Source organism: Bubalus kerabau, chromosome 2 (assembly GCF_029407905.1).
Source record: "Bubalus kerabau isolate K-KA32 ecotype Philippines breed swamp buffalo chromosome 2, PCC_UOA_SB_1v2, whole genome shotgun sequence".
Lineage (NCBI taxonomy): Eukaryota > Metazoa > Chordata > Mammalia > Artiodactyla > Bovidae > Bubalus > Bubalus kerabau.
In genome coordinates this window covers 160,280,274-160,299,844 of record NC_073625.1, presented here as the reverse complement: position 1 = coordinate 160,299,844, position 19,571 = coordinate 160,280,274, and the positions used below count along the sequence as shown (strand labels likewise).

Here is a 19,571-nt window from a genome sequence, read left to right as displayed (position 1 = left end):
AGAGTTGACTCCTTGGAAAAGACTCTGATGCTGGGAGGGATTAGGGATGACAGAGGATGGGATGGTGGATGGCATCACCAACTCGATGGACATGAGTTTGGGTGAACTCCAGGGGTTGGTGATGGATAGGGAGGCCTGGCATGCTGCGGTTCATGGGGTTGCAAAGAGTCGGACATGACTGAGTGACCGAACTGAACTGAATTGAATGTTTTTAAATCAAAATAAAGTCACTTCACAACACATAAAAATCCAGAAGATTTTACAGGTAACGATAACAAATATACAAGAAACAAATATTAAGAACTGATGCAAACTATTCCAGATAATAGAAAAAGTGTGCCTTTCCCTGATTCTGTCTAAAGTTAATATAATCTTAATACAAACAAGGTAATATAATCTTAATACAAACTTAAAAATTACTGTCTTTGTCTTAGACAGTATGAGAAGTAACACTGAGCCATTTTTACTTACAAACCAAATTATTGGCAAACCAACATTTTTTTAAAACCCAAGTTTGGGTTACTGAAGAAATCAGATCAGATCAGATCAGTCTCTCAGGCGTGTCCGACTCTTTGCGACCCCATGAATTGCAGCATGCCAGGCCTCCCTGTCCATCACCAACTCCTGGAGTTCACTCAGACTCACGTCCATCAAGTCAGTGATGCCATCCAGCCATCTCATCCTCTGTCGTCCCCTTCTCCTCCTGCCCCCAATCCCTCCCAGCATCAGAGTCTTTTCCAATGAGTCAACTCTTCGCATGAGGTGGCCAAAGTATTGGAGTTTCAGCTTTAGCATCATTCCTTCCAAAGAAATCTCAGGGCTGATCTCCTTCAGAATGGACTGGTTGGATCTCCTTGCAGTCCAAGGGACTCTCAAGAGTCTTCTCCAACACCACAGTTCAAAAAAATCTATTAATTTCATCCACCCTACAAAAAAATCAAATGAGACTAGAATACATGAGTACCTCAAACACTGAATTACTGAATGTTTTATGCAATTGTTTTATAATCAAAACTCAAGTAAATCTCACAATAGAATTTAACTCAATGAATATCTGAAGAAATGCTAGAGCAACCAACATTCTTAATGGTGAAATATAAAAAATAGTCCCTTCAAAAAATCAAGGATGCCTGCTAGTTTCTATTAAAAATTGCCACAATATCTGTGAAAAGGTCATTATTAACCTCGGATGATAGACCTGTTTGCAGAAAAAAGCCAATAAAAGTCTATAGACAGGTAGGTAAGTTAGAAGTACTTAGTATGTTGATGAAAGCGAGAGTGAAAGTGTTAGTTGCTCAGTCCCGTCTGACTCTTTGCGACCCCATGAACTGTAGCCCGCCAGGCTCTTCGGTCCATGGATTTCTCCAGGCAAGAATACTGGAGTGAGTTGCCATTCCGTTCTCCAGGGGATCTTCCCAAGCCAGGGATCAAATTTGGGTCTCTTGCATTGCAGGAAGATGCTTTACCATCTGAGCCAGCAGGGAAACCCAATATGTTGATAAGGTAGTATATATAGAGATGCAATTGTTTTTCCTATATTTAATAAAAGTAATTGGACACGACTGAGTGACTGAACAGTACTGAACTGAATCAATTGCAGTTTAAAATACACAATATTCTGGGTGTGCACACATTTATACACTCATGTTCCATTATATGTATATAGTCCCTAACAAATGTATTGTTTGCAACAAAATTAAGGTGTTCAGACTTGCCCTAAGTGATTTATTCTGTGTAATACTGATGTAAAGGACAGATATACAGACGAATAGAATAGAAACTTTGATACAGACCAATTCAGAATAGAAGCCTGATACGTGACAGAAATGATCCTGCAAGTCAACTGAGAGATGGACTATTCAGTAAATGGTACTGGATCATGGACTATCCAAATAGGGGAAAACAGGATGCCTACCATATACCCTACACAAAAATCCACTCTTAAGTGTATTAAAGATGTAAACGTAAAAAGCAAAAGTTAACCTTTAGAAGGCAATTGAAATTACCTTTATGACTTTGAGGTGGAGAAATTTTGTCAAATAAGAATCAAGAAACAAACTAGAAGGGAAGAGAAATTAAACTGTATCATTAACAAAAGAATTTGCATTCAGAGTACATGAAGTCTACAAAATGGTTAACAGTAGACAAGCTAATCAATGTAAAAACAGAGAATATAGATAGAACAGGCATTTAAGAGAAAAAGAATCCCAAACAGCCTATAAAGACATGTAAAAATATTCAACTTCAGCATAAAAAGGTAAATTCAAATTAAAGTCACAATAAGATACTATTTTACACCACCAGAGAAGCAATAATTTAAGCTAAAGTCTGACAAAATCAAGAGTTACCAAAACTGTGGAATAACTGGAATTTATACTCTGCTGAAAGGAATATAAATTAGTATAGTCATATGGCCCAGCAATTCTCTTCCTGGGTTTATATTCTTCAGAAATATCCTCAAGTATACACAAGGGTACAGAGATAAAATGTAGACGTTCATAGTAGCATAGTCTCTCTACATATATATGCATATGTGCATACATACATATATATACACACATTTTAAATGGAGACAACCTGTATATCAGAAAGATAAATGATAAATGCATGCAATAAAATACTACCCAAATTAAAATGACCTGAACAAAAACTTACACCATTATAAATATGTTAGAAAAAATGCAAAAATGTATTAAAATATGGAAATGTAGCAAGGGTTTTCAAAAGGCAAAACAGAAATGCATACAACATATTTAAATATATAAAAGATGGTATTTACACACACACACACACACAGAGCAACACAAAGAGTAATGTAAGTACAAGCAAAAGCAAAAAAAATAAGAACACCAAATTCAGGCTAATGTTAACACAGGGAACGGAAGAGATTCTATCAGTAAAGATAATACAGGAAGAATTCAACTCTATTGTCAATATTCTACCTTTTAATGTTAGCATGGGGATATTTATACTTGTAAGATCAGTTGCTCAGTCATGTCTGACTCCTTGTGACGCCCTGGACTGTACAACACAAGGTCTCCGTGTCCATCATCAACTCCCGGAGCTTGCTCAAACTCATGTCCATCAAATCAGTGATGCCATCCAACCATCTCATCCTCTGTTGTGCCCTTCTACTCATGCATTCAATCTTTCCCAGTATCAGGGTCTTTTCTAATGAGTCAACTCTTTGCATCAGGTGGCTAAAGTATTGGAGCTTCAGCTTCAGCATCAGTCCTTCCAATAAATATTCAGGACTGATTTCCTTTAGGCTGACTGGTTTGATCTCCTTGCAGTCCAAGGGACTCTCAAGAGTCTTCTCCAACACCACAGTTCAAAAGCATCAAGTCTTCAGTGCTAAGTTTTCTTTATGATCCAACTCTCACATCCATACATGATTACTGGAAAAAGCATACCTTTGATTATACGAACCTTTGTTGACAAAGTAATGTCTAGGTTGGTCATAGCTTTTCTTCCAAGAAGCAAGCATCTTTTAATTTCATGGCTGCAGTAACAATCTGCAGTGATTTTGGAGCCCAAGAAAATAAAGTCTCTCACTATTTCCATTGTATCCCCATGTATTTGCCATGAAGTGATGGTACTAGATGCCATGATCTTTGTTTTCTGAATTCTAAGATTCAAGCAGGCTTTTTCACTGCCCAGTTTCACTTTCATCGAGACTCTAATTTAGTTCTTCTTCACTTTCTGCCATAAGGGTGGTGTCATCTGCATATCTGAGGTTACTGATATTTCTCCTGGCAATCTCAATTTCAGTTTGTGCTTTATCTGGCCTGGCATTTCTCATGACTTAGTTTGCATATAAGTTAAATAAGTATAATGACAATATACAGCCTTGATGTATTCCTTTCCCAATTAGGAAGCAGTCCATTGTTCCATGTCCGGTTCCAATAGTTGTTTCTTGATGTGCATACAGACATCTCAGAAGACAGGTAAGGTGGTCTGGTATTGCCATCTCTTTAAGAGTTTTCTGGTTTGTTGTGATCCTCACAGTCAAAGGCATTAGCGTAGTCAATGAAGCAGATGTTTTTCTGGAACTATCTTGCTTTTTTGATGATCCAACAGATGTTTTCAATTTGATCTCTTGTTCCTCTCCCTTTTCTAAATCCAGCATGAACCTTGGGAAGTTCTCAGTTCATGTACTGTTGAAGCCTAGCTTGGAGAATTTTGAGCATTACTTTGCTAGCATGTGAGATGAGTGCAATTGTGCAGTAGTATGAGCATTCTTTGGCATTGCCTTTCTTTGGGACTGGAATGAAAACTGACCTTTTCCAGTCCTGTGGCCACTGCTGAGTTTTCCAAATTTGCTGGCATATTGAGTGCAGCACTTTCATGGCATCATCTCTTAGGATTTGAAATAATAACTGGAATTCCATCACCTCCACTAGCTTTGTTCATAGTGATGCTTCCTAAGGCCCACATGACTTTATACTCCCAGGTGAGTGATCATACCTTCGTGGTTATCTGCGTCATTAAGATCTTTTTTGTATAATTCTCTGTGTAGTCTTGCCACCTCTTCTTAATATTGTCTGCTTCTGTTAGGTCCATGCCATTTCTGTCCTTTATTGTGCTCATCTTTGCATGAAATATTCCCTTGGTATCTCTAATTTTCTTGAAGAGATCTCTAGTCTTTCCCATTTTATTGTTGTCCTCCATTTCTTTGCACTGATTACTTAGGAGGGCTTTCTTATTGCTCCTTGCTATTCTTTGAAACTCTTCATTCAGATGGATATATCTTTCCTTTTCTCCTTTGCCTTTCACATCCTTTCTTTTCTCAGCTATTTGCAAGGCCTTCTCATATAACCATTTTGCCTTTTTGCATTTCTTTTTTCTTGGGGATAGTTTTGATCACCAACCCCTGTACAATGCTATGAACTTTGGTCTATAGTTCTACAATCACTCTGTCTATCAGATCTAATCCCTTGAATATATTTGTCACTTCTACTATATAGTCATAAGGGATTTGATTTGGGTCATACCAGAATGATCTAGTGGTTTTCCCTACTTTCTTCAATTTAAGGGTGAATGTGTACTTATGTGAGTCTTTTTTTGATATGTCTTGATGTTTTGCAAATTTTAAGTAAATTTTTCACAGATTCTAAAAAGATATAGCAGGCAAATTCTAATCAAAAGATGGCCCTTATTACATAACTAACATCAGAAAAAAATATATCTCTTTGCAAAGCCATTAATAGTATAAAGAGGGTCATTTTTCAGTGTAAAATGAAGACACTTAGAATCTCTGAATACATAAGTACTCAACAGTGTATCTCTGAAAAACACAAAGCAGAAGCAGATTGAAGAGACTGATAACTCCTCCAATCATAGAAAAACAATTTATACCCCTCTCTCTAATGGATAGATCAAAAAGACAAAATTAATAAGTTTTGAACAAAAGAATTAACAAGCATATTCTAACAACATGAACTGTTTATACACATTTTCTACATATTTTTTGCCAAGATAAATAATATAAAACTTAAAAAAGGATTTCTATTATGCTAAGAGTAATTGGGATTCCCTGGTGGCTCAGACAGTAAAGAATCCATCTACAATAGGCTTCCCAAGTGGTGCTATTGGTAAAGAACCTGCCTGCCAAAGAGGAGACATAAGAGACTAGGGTTCAGTCCCTGGGTCGGGAAGATACCCTGGAGGAGGGTAGGGCAACCCACTCCAATATCCTTGCCTAGAGAATCCCCATGGATAGAGAAGCCTGGAAGGCTAGAGTTCACAGGGTCACAAAGAGCTGGACATGACTGAAGTGACTTAGCACAAATGCATGCAATGCAGGAGACCCGGGTTTGATCCCTGGATCAGGAAGAGCCTCTGGAGAAGGGAATGGCTACCCAGTCCAGCATTCTTGCCTGGAGAATTCCATGGACAGAAGAGCCTGGTGGGCTATAGTCATTGGGGTCGTAAAGAGTTGGACACTGAGCAACTAACACTTTCACTTCCAAGAGGAATTTCAAAAGTAACTAAAAATAGCTGGAAACATTAACACCCATATTAGGAAAATGATAAAGTTTCACTGATGGATATAAAAGTGATCTAAATAAGTAGAAGATTTAAAATGCTGATGGGTGAGAAGATATACTACAAAAAAAGGCAATTTTTCTAAGTAAAACTTCATATTTAATGAAATTGCAATCAAATATTAACTGCATTTTTCATGAGACTTAATAAATTAATTCTAAATTCAGAGACAAAAAAATAAATAAATAAAAAAGACCACAAAGAGTAAAAACTAATTTGGCATAAAAGAATGAAGAGAGTTGATTTACACCATTTGAATTAGTTATTGGTTCAGGGACAGACAAAGAGATCAGTGGAAAAGAAAAAGGTGCCCCTGAAGAGACTCATAACAATATAGAACTTGTATATGAGAGAGCTGATATTATAAATCTGTGAGTGAAAGATAGAGTATTCCCTTCATATATATGAAGGGAAAATATGTGTCAGTTCAGTTCAGTTCAGTTTAGTCGCTCAGTCATGTCCGACTCTTTGCGACCCCATGAATCGCAGCACGCCAGGCCTCCCTGTCCATCACCAACTCCCGGAGTTCACTCAGACTCACGTCCATCGAGTCAGTGATGCCATCCAGCCATCTCATCCCCTGTTGTCCTCTTCTCCTCCTGCCCCCAATCCCTCCCAGCATCAGAGTCTTTTCCAATGAGTCAACTCTTCGCATGAGGTGGCCAAAGTACTGGAGTTTCAGCTTTAGCATCATTCCTTCCAAAGAAATCCCAGGGCTGATCTCCTTCAGAATGGACTGGTTGGATCTCCTTGCAGTCCAAGGGACTCTCAAGAGTCTTGTCCAACACCACAGTTCAAAAGCATCGATTCTTCGGCGCTCAGCCTTCTTCACAGTCCAACTCTCACATCCATACATGACCACAGGAAAAATGTGTAGTATAGAAATTTTACCATGCTTAAATCAAAACTCAGATCTATTAAAGCCATACAAATTTTTAAAGTTTTGCTTTCCACATTTGTAAATAAAGGAGGCTCTTTTTATGGCCTCTCAGTAATGAAGACATTTATTTAACAAGACATGAAAAGTATATACAAACCATAAAAAGAAAGATTAATAAGCATGCTGAAATCTGGTAAAGATACAATTTTGAAAGCCCACATATGCAAAGTAAAAAGAAAAGCCACAGGTTGGGAAAAGACATCTGCAATACATATAACAAAAAATTACTGCTATAAGCCTAAGTAGAACTACTATAGAACAATATAAAACCCAATCAAAAATATATATAGGGACTTCTCTGGTAGCTCAAGTGCCTGCTAGAGCAGAGACACAGGTTTGATCCCTGGGCCTGGGAAGATACAACGTGCTGTAGGTCCATCCCATGGACCATAACCACTGAGCATGTGCTCTGGAGCCTAGAAGCTGCAACTACTGAGCCCACGTGCTTCACCACAATCAGAGAGTAGCTGTCACTTGTGGCAACTAGAGGAAAGCCACAAAACAATGAAGACCCAGTAAAGTCAACAATAATACAATTATATTTATATACATATAGATATATGTTTAACAGGTAATTCACTGACAAAGAGATCCAAATGACTAATAAACATGAAACATTTTGTCATGTTGGGGAAAATCTGTAAAGGTTATTAGAGAACCACTTGGTTGTTTTCACCAAAGCAAAAACACCACCCAGTGGTGGATGTGACTGGTGATGGACGTAAAGACCAATGCTGTAAAGAACAATATTGCATAGGAACCTGAAATGTTAGGTCCATGAATCAAGGCAAATTTGAAGTGGTCAAATGCAGGTGGCAAGAGTGAATATCAACATTTTAGGAATCAGTGAACTAAAATAGACTGGAATGGGTAAATTTAACTCAGATGACCAGTATATCTACTACTGTGGACAAGAATCCCTTAGAAGAAATGGAGTAGCCCTCATAGTCAATGAAAGAGTCCAAAATGCAGTACTTGGGTGGAATCTCAAAAACGACAGCATGATCTCGGTTTGTTTCCAAGGCAAACCATTCAATATCACAGTAATCTAAGTCTATGCCCCGACCAGTAATGCTGAAGAAGCTGAAGTTGAACGGTTCTATGAAGACCTATAAGACCTTCTAGATCTAACACCAAAAAAAGATATCCTTTTCATAATAAAGGACTGGAATGCAAAAGTAGAAAGTCAAGAAAAACCTGGAGTAACAGGCAAATTTGGCCTTGGGGTACAAAATGAAGCAGGGCAAAGGCTAATAGAGTCTTGCCAAGAGAATGCACTGGTCATAGCAAACACCCTCTGCCAACAACACAGGAGAAGACTCTATGTATGGACATACACATTTGGTCAATACCGAAATCAGACTGATTATAATTTTTGCAGCCAAAGATGGAGAAGCTCTACAGAGTCAGCAAAAACAAGACCAGGGACTGACTGTGGCTCAAATCATGAACTCCTTATTGCCAAATTAGATTTAAATTGAAGAAAGTAGGGAAAACCACTAGACAATTCACATTTGACATAAATCAAATCCCTTGGGATTACAAAGTGGAAGTGATGAATAGATTCAAAGGATTAGATCTGATAGACAGAGTACCTGAAGAACTATGGATGGAGGTTCGTGACATTGTACAGGAGGCAGTGATCAAGACCATCACCAAGAGAAAGAAATGCAAAAAGGCAAAATGGTTGTCTGAGCAGACCTTACAAATAGCTGAGAAAAGAAGAGAAGTGAAAGGCAAAGGAAAAAAGGAAGGATATACCCATTTGAATGCAGAGTTCCAAAGAACAGCAAGGAGAGATAAGAAAGGCTTCCTCAGTGATCAATGTAAAGATAAAGAGGCAAACAACAGAATGGGAAAGACTAGAGATCTCTTCAAGAAAATTAGAGATACCAAGGGAACACTTCATGCAAAGATGGGTTCAATAAAGGACAGAAATGGTATGGACCTAACAGAAGCAGAATAATATTAAGAAGAGGTGGCAAGAATACACAGAAGAATTATACAAAAAAGAACTTCATCATCCAGATAACCATGATGGGATCACCCAACTAGAGCCAGACATCCTGGAATGTGAAGTCGAGTGGGACTTAGGAAGCATCACTACAAACAAAGCTAGTGGAGGTGATTGAAATCCAGTTGAGCTATTTCAAATCCTAAAAGATGATGCTGTGAAAGTGCTGCACTCAATATACCAGCAAATTTGGAAAACTCAGCAGTGGCCACATTATTGGAAAAAATCACTTTTCATTCCAATCCCAAAGAAAGGCAATGCCAAAGAATGTTCAAACTACTGCAGAATTGCACTCATCTCACATACTAGCAAAGTAATGCTCAAAATTCTCCAAGCCAGGCTTCAACAGTACGTGAACTGTGAACTTCCAGATGTTCAAGCTGGATTTAGAAAAGGCAGAGGAATCAGAGATCAAATTGCCAACATCCATTGGATCATGGAAAAAGCAAGAGAGTTCTAGAAAAACATCTACTTCTGCTTTATTGAGCACGCCAAATCCTTTGACTGTGCGGATCACAACAAAATGTGGAAAATTCTGAAAGAGATGGGAATACCAGACCACCAGACCTGGCTCCTGAGAAATCTGTATGCAGGTCAAGAAGCAACAGTTAGAACTGGACATGGGACAACAGACTGGTTCCAAATCTTGTAAGGAATAGGTCAAGGCTGTATATTGTCACCATGCTTATTTAACTTCTATGCAAAGTACATCATGAGAAATGCTGGGCTGGATGAAGCACAAGCTGGAGTCAAGACTGCTGGGAGAAATATCAATAACCTCAGATATGCAGATGACACCACCCTTATGGCAGAAGGCAAAGAACTACTAAAGATCCTCTTGATGAAAGTGAAAGAGGAGAGTGAAAAAGCTGGCTTAAAGCTCAACATTCAGAAAATGAAGATCATGACATCCAGTCCCACCACTTCATGGGAAATAGATGGGGAAATAGTGGAAACAGTGTCAGACTTTATTTTTGGGGGCTCCAAAATCACTGCAGATGGTGACTGCAGCCATGAAATTAAAGGACGCTTGCACGTAGGAAGAAAAGTTATGACCAACTTAGACAGCATATTAAAAACCGAGACATTACTTTGCTAACAAACGTCCATTTAGTCAAAGCTATGGTTTTTCCAGGTGTCATGTATGAATGTGAGAGTTGGACTATAAAGAAAGCTGAGTACCGAAGAACTAATGCCTTTGAACTGTGATGTTGGAGAAGACTCTTGAGAGTCCCTTGGACTGCAAGGAGATCAAACTAGTCCATCCTAAAGGAAATCAGTTCTGAATATTTATTGGAAGGAGTGATGTTGAAGCTGAAACTCCAATACTTTGGCCACCTCATGCGAAGAGCTGACACATTAGAAAAGACTCTGATGCTGGTAATGATTGAAGGCAGGAGAAGGGGACGACAGAGGATGAGATGGTTGGATGCCATCACCACTGACTCGATGGACATGAGTTTGAGCAAGCTCCGGAGTTGATGATGTTCAGGGCAGCCTGGCACGTTGTAGTCCATGGAGTTGCAAAGAGTTGGACATGCCTGAGCAACTGAACTGAACTGAGATAACCACTTTACAGTTCATCACATTTACAAAACAGTCTGGCAATACTAAGTATGAATAAATGTATAAAAATGCGAACTTTAAAATTTTATGGGAGAAATATAAACGTCACTTAAAAAGGAATTTTTCATTGGTATTAAAAATGTTCATTCTATTGATTTCAACTTGTTACCCCCTAGAAAAGCTTTTTTACAGGTAGTTATGCACAAAGATTTTGATTATAGTTCTTTTGTAATGATGGGAATATTAGAAACAACCTAAATATTTACTAATATGAGAATTTGTGTTATAATCATGCAGTTAAGTACTATGAGAGCAGGTGAAAAGAACAAAATCAATCTACATATTAACTTGTAAGAAGTTTAAAAATAAGGTTGAATGAGAAAAATTGGTTATATTTATGCAAAATTTTAAAATATACATAAATACCATACATGGGCATATTATGAAGTAAAGTATTCATGGTAGTAAGTTGCTTCAGTAGTATCCAACTCTTTGCAACCGTATGGACTGTAGTCTGCCAGCTTCCTCTCTCCATGGGGATTCTCCAGGCAAGGATACTGGAGGGGCTTGCCATGCCTTCCACCAGGGGATCTTCCCAACCCAGGGATCAAACCTGCTTCTCTTATGTCTCCTTCATTGACAGGAGGATTCTTTACTAGTGCCATATGGGAGTAAAGTATAAAGACTGACAAATATGAATGCAAATTAGAATAGTGATTTCCTCCTGGAAAGCAGGTGAAGATAATGGAAGAGGGGAGATATATAAAGACAAAACCAAAATCTGGAATTTTTCATAAGTTATGAAAATATGAACAAATGTAGTCAATGTTGGTGCATCCCAGGGATCAAACCCACATCTCTTACATCTCCTTCATTGACAGGTGGGTTCTTTACCACTAGAACCATCTGGTGAGCTGTAGTCAATGTTATCATCTATTAATCCTAGGTGAATATACGGGTATCTGTTATGTTATTCCCTGAAATACTACATTTAAAATATAAATGAATAAAAGTGACTAAAAATAATTCAAAATTAGGTCTAAATTATGTGGGGAACATCTACTTAGGAAATTAACTTGTTTTTCATGTTACATCTTTATGATTGCAATAAAAGGTATATAGGATTGGATAAAGTGCAGTCATGGCTTCCCTGGTGGCTCAGTGGTAAAAAATCCACCTGCCAATGAAGGAGATCTGGGTTTGATCCCTGGATCAGGAAGATCCTCTGGAGAAGGAAATGGAAACCCACTCCAGTATTCTTGCCTGGGAAATCCCATGGACAGAAGAGTCTGAGGGGCTACAGTCCATGGGGTTGCAAAACAGTCAGACATGTCTTAGCAACTAAACAACAACAACATGTAGTCATAAATTGAACAGACATAAATATTTTTATTTCTGATTTGGAAAATCAGTTCAGTTCAGTTGCTCAGTTGTGTCTGACTCTTTGTGGCACCATGGACCACAGCACACCAGGCCTCCCTGTCCATCACCAACTCCTAGAGTTTACCCAAAACTCACGTCCATTGAGTCAGTGATACCATCCAACCATCTCATCCTCATCATCCCCTTCTCCTTCTGCCTTCAATCTTTCCCAGCATCAGGGTATTTTCAAATGAATCAGCTCTTCGCATCAGGTGGCCAAAGTATTGGAGTTTCAGCTTCAACATCAGTCCTTCCAATGAACTCTCAGGACTGATTTTCTTGCAGTCCAAGGGACTCTCAAGAGTCTTCTCCAACACCACAGTTCAAAAGTATCAATTCTTTGGTGCTCAGCTTTCTTTACAGTCCAACTCTCACATCCATACATGACTGTTGGAAAAACCATAGCCTTGTTGGCAAAGTAATGTCTCTGCTTTTTAATATGCTGTCTAGGTTGGTCATAACTTTCCTTCCAAGGAGTAAGCGTCTTTTAATTTCATGGCTTCAGTCACCATCTGCAGTGATTTTGGAGCTACCCAAAATAAAGTCAGCCACTGTTTCCCCATCTATTTGCTGTGAAGTGATGGGTCCAGATGCCATGATCTTAGTTTTCTGAATGTTGAGCTTTTCTGATTTCCAGCCTCCACACTAAGATGCTCTTTCTGCAACTCTCCTCAGTTGATGGAGATATCATTCTCCCAAATATTATCAGAAAACCTGGAATTCTCCCTGACTCCTTGAATTCTCTTCCTCCCCCCATACCCAACAAAAAGCAGTATCACTTTTCCCTCACAGTATTTTCATAATCTGGCACTTCTCATCACCTTGATTAATTCCATCATTAATTCTACTACATTTGTTAATTCCACCATCATCTCTCCTTTGAACCATCACAGCACCATGGTCAAACAATGTCATCTTCTGTTCAAAACTCTTTGGATGATTTCTTCTGCCAGAAAAAGCTTAGGGGCTTTTAATACTTTCTGAGGCCATATATGACTTTTACTGTCTACCTTGTGCCATGAGTATACTCTGCTTGAAAGCCTTTCTACCTGCTTCCTCTGCCTAGAATGCTCTGCCTTCCTAGCCTAAACCCTTAACTTCAGGACCGTTAATAGAGAGGATTTCCCCAATCACCTATAAAATATCAAATGCCTTTTTCCCTCCAAAGTTAACTTTTCCAAGTAATAATTTGTAGTTAGACAGTAAGTAATTGTCCCTCCCACCCAACTCCTGGTGCCTAGAAGAGTGCCTGGTACTTGGTGTTTGTTCAATGAATATATGAATGAATGCCATATGTACTTGATATTCACATCAATTTTGCCTCTAATCATATTTGCTTTGCTCTTACACTTTTGCTTTTTTACTATTCATGTAACAATCTCCAGTGAGACTTCATGTCCTCAAAGTGATATATTTGCTGTATGTTTTGACTCCTGTATAGATATAGCAAATGCGAATAGGAACACACCCTATTCAAGGATTATTTTGAAATAAATATAAAAGTGCCCACCCCAAAAGACAAAATAGGTAGGTGTGTTCTGTTAGCATGTTAACATTTTTAGTGAATACATATTTTATATGCTTATATATATTTTTATACATCTGGATGTAATGTATATCCAGGACTTACCCTCTATATAAACATGACATAAAATTCCTTCTCTTGCTCTCCCAAATATTTGTTAAAATTCACCACTAGGGAGAACTCACAAACTGTCAATGTGTCAAGAAGAATATCTAGAAAGGGATAAGCCTATAAGAGACATAACTCTGTAAGTGGTGCTACATGTCTGATCTGCTCATTTTTATGTGAAATTCTCAAAGAAAAATATGGTGTGATATACATAGCATCCACATATATACCTATAATAAAGATGTTGCCGCAAAATATCTTTGAAGGTAAGATCAATGTATGCTAAGAACTGATTCAAATTAGGAATTATACAATACTCAGTTTATTAAAAATAGTTTAATTATAAATAATATAAACAAAACTCTACCAAATCCTTCAGTGTGAGATTATGGTTACTTGCCAGTCCACTTCATTATGAGGTTTGTAACTCCATTGACCAGATGAGGGAAAAACCCACAAAGGCTTAACAAGTCAACTATTTTCTCCTCAATTTTCTCTGTCAAAAACCCAAAATCCATTCAGTTTGAACTAATACCCTCTTGCTAAAAGCTGACACACAAGGGAAAAAAATCATGAGACTTAGTGTCTTGCAATGACAACAGCTAGGTTCTAAATTGTGAAGGTTTATTCATCAATAACTTAGTTCTAGATATTTCTGATTCTTTATATCACTGCACAGAGTTGTTCAGATGCTGGAATTGCAACTATAGTTCAATATTATAAAGCATAGGCTTTAGCTGTTTTCTATCTGGGGCTAATTCTTTGATCTTTGTGTTTCAGTAATGGTGTGTTTCATAAATATCCCTTCTTACTATTAAGAAAACAATTTGTAGGATGAGTAGAACTTGAAAGAGTCCCTCATCTTTTTCTCTGGACACTTCCTAATCCATTCTATCAGTTATTCCCCTGAAGATAGCAGCAGCAATGACTTCTGAACACTTTTTGATTTTTCTTTTGTGCTATCATCTTGTTTCTCTTTATTTTTCAAATATCTGGGTTAAAGTACTAGCTAGAACCACAGTAAGTACCTGATACACACCCAGGTAAATTTGCTCCTCCATCCATGGGATTTTCCAGGCAAGAGTACTAGAGTGGGGTCCCATTGCCTTCTCCGTAATATACATATATATATAGTACATATGAAAACTATAAATACTATGCATTTTTATTATGCTCATATAAATGAGCCTACCTTCCTATATTATATGTGCACCTTCAGCCTCTGGGGTATGTGGCAGTGTGGTTGGCAGCAGTATTGCTATTCTCCTAACACTGAAATTGAGAAGCTGGTTCAGTGACGTGAAGCAGGATGTGACAGGTAATCTAAAGCTGGGGGACTGAAAGAAAGGCACTCTGGGAGGGAAGAGGGTTTGGCTACAGAATGTGGACTTACAGCAGCACATGTAACAGATGAAGATTTGGTGCTATTTTTTCCAGCCTCCCTCTGCTCCAAAATGTGTTTCATTAATCTCCCAGCACATGTCTGAGACCTGGAATTCTTTTGCCTTCATTTTGACAAGAATATGAGGTTAAGCAGAAGGCAATGAGAGGTATGACATGACAGAAGTAAGTAAAATTAACAAAGAGTTCCTAGTGCTATTCTGGTAGCTTCAAATTACTTTAATTGCAATAATGATTTTCTTTCTGTGAAAAACAAACAGGCTTTATTAATTAGGGTGACCCTGGAAACCAAGTCAATGAGTTACTTTTTCCTCATCCTTTTGAAAATGTGGTTCTTGTTTTATTCAATATATCTTACACATTCCTTTTCTAACCATCATTTATAGGACTTCTATCATGGGGCCAGGATTTGGACTTGCTATCTTGAGTTTTTTAATAGACAGTCAAAACTCTTCTCTCATGTCTAGATGGGAGTCCATAAAAAGCTGAGGAATTCAGGCTCTATGCTCACTTGGCCTTTCTGAGCCAATGGAGTTATGGTGTAGTATCCCAATCAAAGTTCTGGCTTTTGGTCCCTAGGACCCGTCTAGTAAAAACTTTTCTACCTGGTTTAATATAAATTCTCAAAATATTTAATCTAGCCCTCCCTATTTATTGATACTGTTGTTCCTTCTTTCTATACCTTACTCCATAGGTAACACCTAGATCTGTCTATTCCATTCAAGAGTCAAGTGATAACCAGTCTGGATGACATGGCAGATGCTTATCAGGAAATTCTGGAAAATAGGGTAGGAAAAGCAGGTCAGATCTAGATTTTAAGGATTCCCAGATTTCTCTCTGATTATCTGTATTTGTGGTATGGACAGAGAGAATCAGTGAAGGCTGATAAGCCTCAAGGATTGTTTAAATGAGTAATTTGGATATTTTATAGGTGGATCTCAGTGTCAGGCCACACAGGCTATCTACTGCACAGCTCCTTGGGTTGTTTGTCAGTTACTGCAGTCCATGGCCCCATTTGTATAATGTGATCACCCTTATAAAATCTATGGGGGAAGTTTGCAGCTAGCTATAAAGATAAGTTTTCAGTAGTCTAGGCAAATAATTATTTGAAACAAATAAGGTTTATTTGGTTTTTGAATAGAGGTACAGAATAGGAAACTGAATTAGGACTGCTATAATTGTCTGCAAATCAGAGTTAAGTGTTGGATTAGGACCTAGCAGTGGGAATAAAAGGAAATGAGTAGATGACAAAGCCATTATGAAGCAGGAAGCAACAAAATAATGACTCATTAGATGTATGGAAGAAGACAATCTGAGGAAAACTAATACAGATGACTTTGAGATTGGCTTTTAGGGAGAGTTGAGATGATAAATAAACTTAAAGAAGATGGTTGTGTGTTTGATGTATTGTGTTTGGGGAAGATGTATAACTAATGAATAGGTGTTCTGACTCCCAATCAAAGACTTTTCCCTATTATTCTATCAAGATTTTCCACTAAAATATTCTCATTCTCCTTTTACTTTATGCTTCTAAAAGACAAGTTACTCAATATTCTGAGCATTGATTAATTCATCAAAATTTGAAATTGAAATTGTTTAATTTCTCTTGTATTTTGTCCCTCATGCATTGATTTTCAATAATAAATATTAATATCAATACCAGATATATTTGAGGAGGGAAGAATCTAATATTTAAATGTGAGCTCACGCTGTCAGTCACAATGATCGAGATTACACATTTTATTTAACCACAGCTATTTTCTGTACTTACAAATCAGAAAACTGGCTGAGAGAAGTGAATCAAATACCCAAGTTTCCCTGACTAGAAAATTATGGGGTTGAGATTCAAGTCTGGGGCAAAGTATAGAGGTTTTCCCTGTCCACTCTTAGTAGATAACATCTCAGCATGCTGCTGCTAAGTTGCTTCAGTCGTGTCCGACTCTGTGTGACCCCATAGACGGCAGCCCACCAGGCTCCCCCGTCCCTGGGATTCTCCAGGCAAGAACACTGGAGTGGGTTGCCATTTCCTTCTCCAATGCATGAAAGTGAAAAGTGAAAGGGAAGTCACTCAGTCATGTCCAACTCTTAGCTACCCCATGGACTGCAGCCCACCAGGCTCCTCCGTCCATGGGATTTTCCAGGCAAGAGTACTGGAATGCGGTGCCATTGCCTTCTCCCAATATCTCAGCATAGATAGTTCTAAATGTGTTGAGGCTTCTGGAAGAAATAAGAAGTAAAAGCAATATTTATTTTTCCTCTTGACTTCATTTTTTTTGCTATAAACATTGTAAGTTTTCTTTAAACTGGACACTACTAAGTGAAGCTCGTAGGGCATATAGCTATCTGACTGGGTTTTGTGTGTTCATCTGAAATCTCCAAGTTACATCATTGAAGGGTTCACCACTATAATTATCACAGGTTGGGTGCACCTATTCCAATAGATTAGTCTCAAATCATCTCAAGTCTAACAAACTGTTTCCTCTAAGCAAAACCAACACAAAACAAACTGCCTGGTCTAAAGTAAGAGTTGTTGTTCAGTCACTCAGTCGTGTCTGACTCTTTGCTAGGCTGCCTAATAAGTAAGCCAATTAGACTCTGGGTGTATGCTTCTTGATGTTAGCGACATGAAAGAACTACTTCACAGTGGAGGCACAGGATACTTGAATAGTAATGGTAATTAAGGGTGAGCAAACTCATTAATATTATGATAAGCCTGCAGTTAAAGAGAGACCAGCTGTGCCCCCAAGACACTGTAGAAACTGGTATGAAACTGTTCCAAAGGATATGAATGGGAAATAATGTATTCTATTTTATACATCAAATTTGGTTAAATGCATTCATGTTTTAATTTTAAAATCATTAGTGAACCACTTATTGGATATCAAGCTTCATGTTAGGGCCTAAAGATGACAAAGTGAAACAGAACAGGGTACTGCCCATAAGAACCTTCCAGTAACCTCGAGAAACCAAAGAGGAATCAATCTGGCCCTCTTTGTCAGTAAATCACATCTATGTCTATAAAATTGACCACTATGAATGAAAATTTGAAGAAAAAACAACCGAGGAGAAAAAATTAGTCATATACCATTAACTATTCTAGGAAAGCAGAAGATCACATGTATCTTGTGAGTTTGCAGAAGTGCCATTTTTTTGGCCAAGATTTTCTGTTATGACTGTAAAGAAAAATACAAATTCAAACTAGTATTTCTGGGGGAAGAAATGGCAAAGAGATTTCAGGTTCTTTGTTTTCACAGACCAATCATCTGTGAATGGATAAGGAAGAGAAGCCAATTAAAGGCTGTTACAAGTCTGAAATGACAGGCAGAAGTTGCTCAGGCCAAGATACACCCTCAAAACCCACTGCAGTCCTAAGAAACTCCAGCCTCTGAAGGTGCAAGTAGAGTCTAGAAAACTCACAACCCTGAGAGAAAATATCCAGTCATTGCTGATTCAGAAACAGAAAATACACTGGGTGTCCCCCAGGTTGGAGGGTCTCCAAATGTTGAGTGTTTCCTGTGGCAAAGAGGAACACAGAGCAGCTCTGGTCTGGGAGGGGGCAGGAACTAAGGAATAGAAAGGCCCAGGTGGCATTTCCCATAATAATGGAAAACCAATCTTTCATTAAATTAAAAATTTAGATATTTATTATCCCATACTTTCTAGTCTACTCTGCTTTCATACTTCCGTCTATCCTTCCCCTTTTCCCTCCCTCTTCCTAGTAGAAATGGCTACAGAAGCCTCATATATACCACAAAACAAGGATCACGAGAAGCCAAAGATCACATGAGCAAATAACAAGAGTAGACTTTTGATAAGGTATTTATAGATGTTCCTATTTCTTTGAAAATGTTTCTATTGCAGTTTGCCAAGAACTTAATAACCAATGATGTTATGATTGAAGCATTGATAATTTAGATTTCATTATTCTTTTATTGAAGTTTCTGACTACATAGAAAAAACATCATTGGTTGAATAACTGGCAGGTCCTCTGAGAGTCAGCACCCTTTCCCTGGAAATTCAACTCAAATCTCCTTCACATGGCCACTGAGGGGTGCTTGGCCTCTTTATTTCTGCCATCACACCCACACTGATTATACCTTGGTTGATGGCATGCATCATCCAACCCAGCTTCTCTAGCACCATTACTTATGCAGGGGCACAACTCAACCTGCATCACATACCTACACTCTACATGTTCTATTTTATGGGTAATCTCTTCTTACCTTTCACCTTGCATCCCAACATGAGAGCTTATAATTTTCAGATTAAATATAAGTGTTCAAATGATCAAGTATCCCCAAAGAAAGATGTAATTCATTGACTCTGGCGGTCATTTTATTGCAGATGCTAAAAACGTTAATTTTCCCTGCCTTTATAAACATATTTCAGTTTTCATATTGGTGTGGGAAAAGTTCAAGAAAGAAGAGGTATTACTCCATGAGGAATTTCTTAAAAAATTACCCAAATCACAGTTCATAGGAGAGAAGCGCTCCTTTATCTGTTACTCTAAAGCTAAGAACTTGTTTTTGAGAAACACAGGCAATGAT

General features: G+C 38.1%; 1 protein-coding gene across 47 annotated transcripts in view; it reads right to left on the bottom strand.

The window, feature by feature from the left end:
• LOC129644008 (uncharacterized) overlaps positions 1–19,571 on the bottom strand; it is a 416,390-nt gene that overhangs the window by 280,110 nt on the left and 116,709 nt on the right. For 6 of the 47 annotated variants that reach the window (XR_008710653.1, XR_008710667.1, XR_008710684.1 and 3 more), the window contains one exon: positions 16,127–17,241. The exons of the other annotated variants lie outside the window; for them this stretch is intronic. The gene's annotated coding sequence lies outside the window, so the exon portion shown is untranslated. Of the gene's footprint in view, positions 1–16,126; positions 17,242–19,571 lie in introns of those variants that run through there. 47 annotated transcript variants of the gene reach the window in all.